The sequence below is a fragment of the Onychostruthus taczanowskii genome, unplaced genomic scaffold (genome assembly GCF_017590055.1).
Source record: "Onychostruthus taczanowskii isolate IOZ18803 unplaced genomic scaffold, ASM1759005v1 scaffold4, whole genome shotgun sequence".
NCBI lineage: Eukaryota > Metazoa > Chordata > Aves > Passeriformes > Passeridae > Onychostruthus > Onychostruthus taczanowskii.
Window position 1 is genome coordinate 10,119,585 of NW_024501459.1, and position 6,096 is coordinate 10,125,680.

General features: G+C 41.5%; 1 long non-coding RNA gene across 1 annotated transcript; it reads left to right on the forward strand.

Annotated features, from left to right (window-relative positions):
* The first annotated feature begins 392 nt into the window (after positions 1-392).
* On the forward strand, positions 393-1,998 carry LOC121340202. The gene is made up of 3 exons (XR_005953269.1): positions 393-445; positions 805-996; positions 1,109-1,998. It is a non-coding gene; the product is annotated as an uncharacterized LOC121340202 (long non-coding RNA).
* Positions 1,999-6,096: the final 4,098 nt, after the last annotated feature.

A 6,096-nucleotide genomic window follows, 5' to 3' on the forward strand; every position in this document is an offset into this window, starting at 1 on the left:
TTAAAAAAAAAAATTCAAATAAACCAGTGTGTATTTGGATACTTTTCTTCGGCGAATTCTTGGATCAATACTTTTGTTTCATGTTTTCATGTTCTCAGTAATGTTAAGGGATCCAGTTACAAACCCTTGCCAGTAAGAAAGAAAATATGCCCTGCTGTGCACCCTCCTAAACACTTCTAAGAAATAGTGTTTTCTTTTCATTTGGAACGATTTTGTTTGTCTGCTCTGCCCCGGCGAGCGAGACTATAGATTATTGGTAGACACATTTAATTCCGGTCCATAAGGCGGGCGGCTGCGCCCAGGGCCGGCACACGCCCTCCCGCCGGGGCCGCGCCGGGCGGGGGGCGAGGGCACCGGGGGGCTCCCGGGGCTGGAGCCCCCCGCCGCCGGGGCGCTGCCTCCCGCCCTGCTGCCTCCGCCGGGAGTCCCGCCCCGTCGCCCTGCTGTGATTTTATTTTATTTTATTTTTACTTATTTACTACATTTATTTCTTTATGGGAGAAACGTGATTTCTCTAAGCCTTTGCAGCGCTTCATGGGTCATTATGGCTTAATGCAATTAGCGTAACCTTTTGTAACCCAATATCAAGTACTTCCAGGACAAATCTTTAAACAGATCACTAATCGTAAAACAAGTTATGGTGTCTGGAGTGAAAACTAAGCTATTTGCTATTCCCGCTGATACTTTCAGCTTTTCGTCCTTCCCCCTTTCTTTTCTCTCTTGGTCTCGCATTTCGGCTTTATAGGGTTTGTTGAAACGCTGCTTAACGTTGGTTGGTTTTTTTTTTTTTTTTTTTTCCTTTAGGTCTGTGTTTTAAGCCGCTAAAGTCCAGCGCTGGGTTTTTACGGTTTTCGTGAGGAAAGGCCGTCGGGAATCCGCAGCAGGAGGAGCAGACGGGCGCGCTGGGGGAAAGAGTTTGCGCACAGAGCAGTGAGGATCGCCAGGCGGGACCGAGCCCGGCCGGGCCGGGCCCCGCCGCAGCTCCGGAGGCCCGAGGTGTGCTGGGGCCGCGGCGGCCTCCGGGGGCGGAGGGACATCCATCAGCAGCGGCCAATCAAGCGGAGTGCCCTCCCCCCGGGCTAATTGCTTTTGCTTTTCTTTCAATTAGGGCCGGCGCTTCCCGGCGCGCTGCCCTCGGCCGGAGCTGGGCCGGGGAGCCCCGCGCTGAGGGCGGCAGAGGAGCCGCAACGCGTGTCGGTGCCTTCACACACGTCTGCATTCCCCCGCCAGCCTTGTAAAGCTTTCCGCAGCACGCACACACGGGGCAGGTTTGGCTGTGAAGTTTATGTTCGATTTAACGGCGAGAAGCGCTTCCTGGCCTGCTCTCTCCTTCCCGCCGTGCCGTTTGGGAGTAAATTCTGGCAGGATATTTAAATTTGGTTCAAGTGTCACACGGGTCATTTATAGGTGGTTCAAGGTAGAGCCACCACTTTACCTTAAATTTAGGCTTATTGTTGCATGTGTATGAATATATTTCTCTATGTGACTGTTACATAGATCATGTCCATGCGAGCAGCACCAACAGAGGCCCGGTTCAGTGATGTGGCACCCACCACAAAAAAGCGGAACAAAAAAAAAAGCTGGGAGTAAATTATACCGGGATTCTGGTTCAGGGGAATTGCACCCCAGCACTCAGAATATTAGATTCTGTTTGGATAGATTATTTAATCTACCACCCACCATCTCTGTGCTTCAATTTTCCCAGTCATGTGTGCAAAATTGGTCTTGTCCTGATTTCATTTTTACATCCAAGTTTTTGTTTGTATTCTTTGTTACCCCCGAGGAAAGAGAATTGCTGTAATAATGCATGAAAATATTTTGTACTCTCACAGTGTACTTGTGCATTCTGCTACATTTTATGAAGAACTCTCTATAATGTGTCATCTCTTACTGTTTTGCATTGGACTATAGCATGTCAGAAACAGTAATTAAGTCTACATATTAATTATAACAATGTATTTTCCAAAAAGGATCTAATAAAGGTAATATTTGAAAAGTCCCAGTTGTAAGTTTCAGAGAAAAAAAAAATCAAAAAAATCACTTTAGCTTATCTGTCTTTGGAGAGACGGACAGGTCTTCAGAGAAATCTTTCAGAATGCACAATGCATTCACCTTGTCTGGTTTAATAGAGGCAGAAAATGATTAGAGTGTGTTTTAATACTTGCTGTACATGTGATGTAGGAAGCCAAGCCTCAGAACAGTTTAAATGTTGATATACCCAGCTTGAAAAAGCTTGTCAAATAAATCAAACCGTTCTGGGGGCAAACCCATGTTGTTTTTAAACCACAGAGTGGGGCAGTGGGCGTGGTTACTCCCATGGTTGAATGGTGAATGTATAGATTTAAAATACATTTTGCCACACTGGTTTTCAGAGGATTGTTTTGGCCTCGTATTCCAATACCATGAGCCAAAACTCTGGTCAATGTTTTGACAACAGAGCCAGGAAAAACAAAAAAGGCTTACCCTCTGAAAAAGAAATGAAGATGTAGTGAAGGAAAACAGTAGTCTCTCTGCCACTGCCTTACTCAATCCATATGTGGACTTAAACACAGGAAATACCCACCATTCACCGCAATCAAGCCAGGGGCTTGTGCATCAGAAAGTGCCTTGTGGAACTAATTGTAGTTTATTAAGATTGTCATTGACATAGAAAAGCATTTTGAAATTTGAAGTCAGGACATTTAAAGAATACAGAAAAAAAGATATCTGCTGCATGAGTGTTAATTTTTAAAGAAATGTATTTACCACAATACTGCAATCTTACGATGTGCATTTACTATGGCATTTTACATAAATTAATTATCATTTTGTGATGTTTGTGATATTAAACTCCTTATGCTTACTGTTAATCCACAGTTCTTCTGGTGCAGGGTATGTTTCAGGATAATTTCAGAGTGGAACAAAATCTAAACTTCACCAATTTAAAAGGCTAATAAAGAAAAAGCATGGTACCTTTCATACAGGCAGAGTTTACACAGAAAACAAATAATAGTTTATAGAATTTTTTTTGTCATGTTACAAACTTAAATGGAAACTTGTCCTTGCCAACAAGTATTTGGCAGAGTGTTTATTTTAGGACTTTTATGCCAGATATATTTCTTTGTGAGGTTTTGTTGATGTTTTTCCTGACCGCATATATTTTTTTAATTATTATTTTGCTGTACTGTTGCATTTAGATTTTTAGCATGGTGAGGAACTATTAGACCTGACAAAACAGTGCTGTGATTGCCAATTAAATTCACCCTCTGGGTAATTTTCATTGAATTTATGTTCCTGTGAACACCTGTGATCTTTGCCTGACGATTTTGCTTCCTAGTGCTTTCCATCGAATCAAGAGACCGTTTGTGCTTCCAATAGTGAAGGCTTTTCCATACACTGCTCTACTGTGGGTCAAGTCACTTGGCCTTCCAGATAGACTGGCAAGTGTTTGAGGGTGCACTGTGTTTTCCACAGTTTTCTATCCATTTGACATTCAGTTCTCTACACCAGCCACACAGGTACTGTGGCAGGACTAGGGACAGGCAATTTCACTGCTTCAAATGGTGTCTCTGCCTGAAATAATGTTGGTCTTGTTGCTTGTCTCTGATCCTTCTTTTTTTCTTCATCCAAATTTCATAGAAAATTGCTGTTCAAAATCTCCTATCTTTTATAAGAATCTCGTGAGCAAACCTGTCCACAGAGAGCAAGAGTTGCAGTTGTCATTTCCACACGTTGAAATACAGCTGAATGAGATTTGGAATGCAGGTACCTGCAGCTCCCAAAGGTGCACCTTCAAGCCTTACTTTTGCCTGAAATGATTTTACCCACTATGTAAAATGTCATGTCAGTGGATGCTTGCTCTCTTTTGCTATTCTTAAAAGCCATTTTATCTTGGCTGATTTACAACCTAGACTGAGGTGTGAGATGCTTGTGGGTCACCATTCAAATTTCCTTCTGTTTCTGGTGCTAAAATACATTGAGAGTATCTCAGATCTTCCTCCAGGGTTGGGCCACAGATGACCACCTCCCAATCCTAGTTGTTTTTCTACCTTAAGCAGCAGCCTTATCCTGATATTTTGCAACTTTTGCAGATTTGAGTTTAGATTTTATGAACCATTCCTTGCATTTTATGTGGTCTGTTGGGGGGAAAAGTGGGGAGAAAATCTGTGTGTAAGTACAAAAATGGGGGATGAATTTACAGGCATGAGTCAAGTCTGATTGTAATGTAAACACTACTGATTATTGTGTTGGTAGATGTCTACACCAAAGTGCATTTGGAGTACAATAATCCATATGATATATTCAGAAAGTAACCGAATATGTAAGAAATCAAGAACAGACAAACCCATTATTTCCCTATAAAGTTGTTCGTTCTCCATACGTGTGATTCTTGACTTTTTTCAATGTGAAACAGTGCATACGCAAAAAGCTGATCTGAAGAAAACTCTCAGCTCCATCCATGCGTCCAGCAACATTCCTGTGGGAACAAAAAAGAGAACAACAGTTTGGCATCTTGAGACCTGGACTATGGACAGAGGCACTGTCATTAGTTTTTAGAAGCAAGAGCAAGGGACTATGGGCACTAAGATCATATTCTGAGAGTTTGTATTACTGACTTTGGAGTGACAGCAAGTAAAAAAACACCCCTGAAGGTCAATGTAATTAGATTTCTAAGTCAGTCATATTTTTCCTGATGAAATGAACATTAGACTGATGTGTATTGAAGGCAGTGAAAGTTAAAAGTTTTGGCTTCTTTGCTTTCTCTCTCGTTGCAGCAGAGTTTCCTTGGCCATTTGCCCATTGCAGGTCTCTGCAAAGCCAATGTTTATACTGATCCATTTTCTTTTGCTTTTTTTTGCACCATTGACATCTAAATCTATAAAATGGTGGCATTCTGTAAGGACACAAGGACAACAAAACAATAGATACTAAATCAGAAGAGCAAAGTAAAGAAATGCAGGAGGTTGTGTGGTAAGAGGAAAGACAAGAGATAAATGTGTATGGGGGTAAATCTCTTCCTTTAAAATGACACTTGTGAAGACTATAAATTACAACATACAGAAGCTCAAAACCTTTGCTAGATGCATCTGCATCTCATCCATGGCATGCTGATCTGGTGTGTTGCACCTCTGTAACATTCAGTCAGAGCCATGGAGGCAGGCATGGGAAAGAGAGCACAGATTGATAATGGAGAGGCAGTAGCCAGATTGAAACTAGTGTGAAAGTATGAACTTGAGGGAAGGTAACATTCTCACATACAGTAATTGATATTTATTTATGGCATTAGAATGTCAAAAGCAGTCAGGGCTGTCCTGAGCCTACTCTGTCTTGGTTTTGGCATTAGTATGTAGGACTTGAATTTCATTCCAAGCCCTACTACTATCAGTTATGCCCATGCACCAGCCTTTGAGCCTGGTTACTTTAAATAAAGGCTTTTAACTCCCCAAAATTGTAACTAGCTTCATGATGAGTAGTGTGAGCACAATGGCATAGACTATTAAAAAGAGTCCCTTTAGTTTGTAAAGACATAGTATCAGTAAGAGTTGTGGAACCTAGAGTATGAATTAGACAAGACTGCTGAAGACAGCAGGCTTTTTCTTATGGACCATTGCAGAATTATTAAAATAACCATGTAATCAAGTATTAACTCTAAATCATTTAGGCAGTCTTGGGAAACAAGATGTAAACAGATGTGGTTCTATCAATGTGCTCCTCACACAGCTGTGGGCTTATATCCACAATAATCCACACACTGGACAGTGGTCTTCCCCCACTGTCCAAACGGCTTTCTAAAGTGCTGTCCATCCTTTCAGAAGTTGAAAAATACAGACCTCAAAGTATGTGTACTCTGAATTGAAGAAAATGCAGATGTCATTGTATATGAAAATGTATTCCTAGATCAAAACAAAAATAATACATTTGTGTCTGGTACTGTGCGTTTTTAGTTGGGGGGAGGAAAGGTATTACTTTACATATTTCATTTTCTAATATTTCGGAATAAATGGCCTGGAAAAATCCAAACATTGTTATTTTTAGCCCAGTTTTTTCTCACTCTCTCCCTCCTACTACCCCTTCATCTCCCCAGAAAAATTCATGCCAATTTCAACCACATTTGAG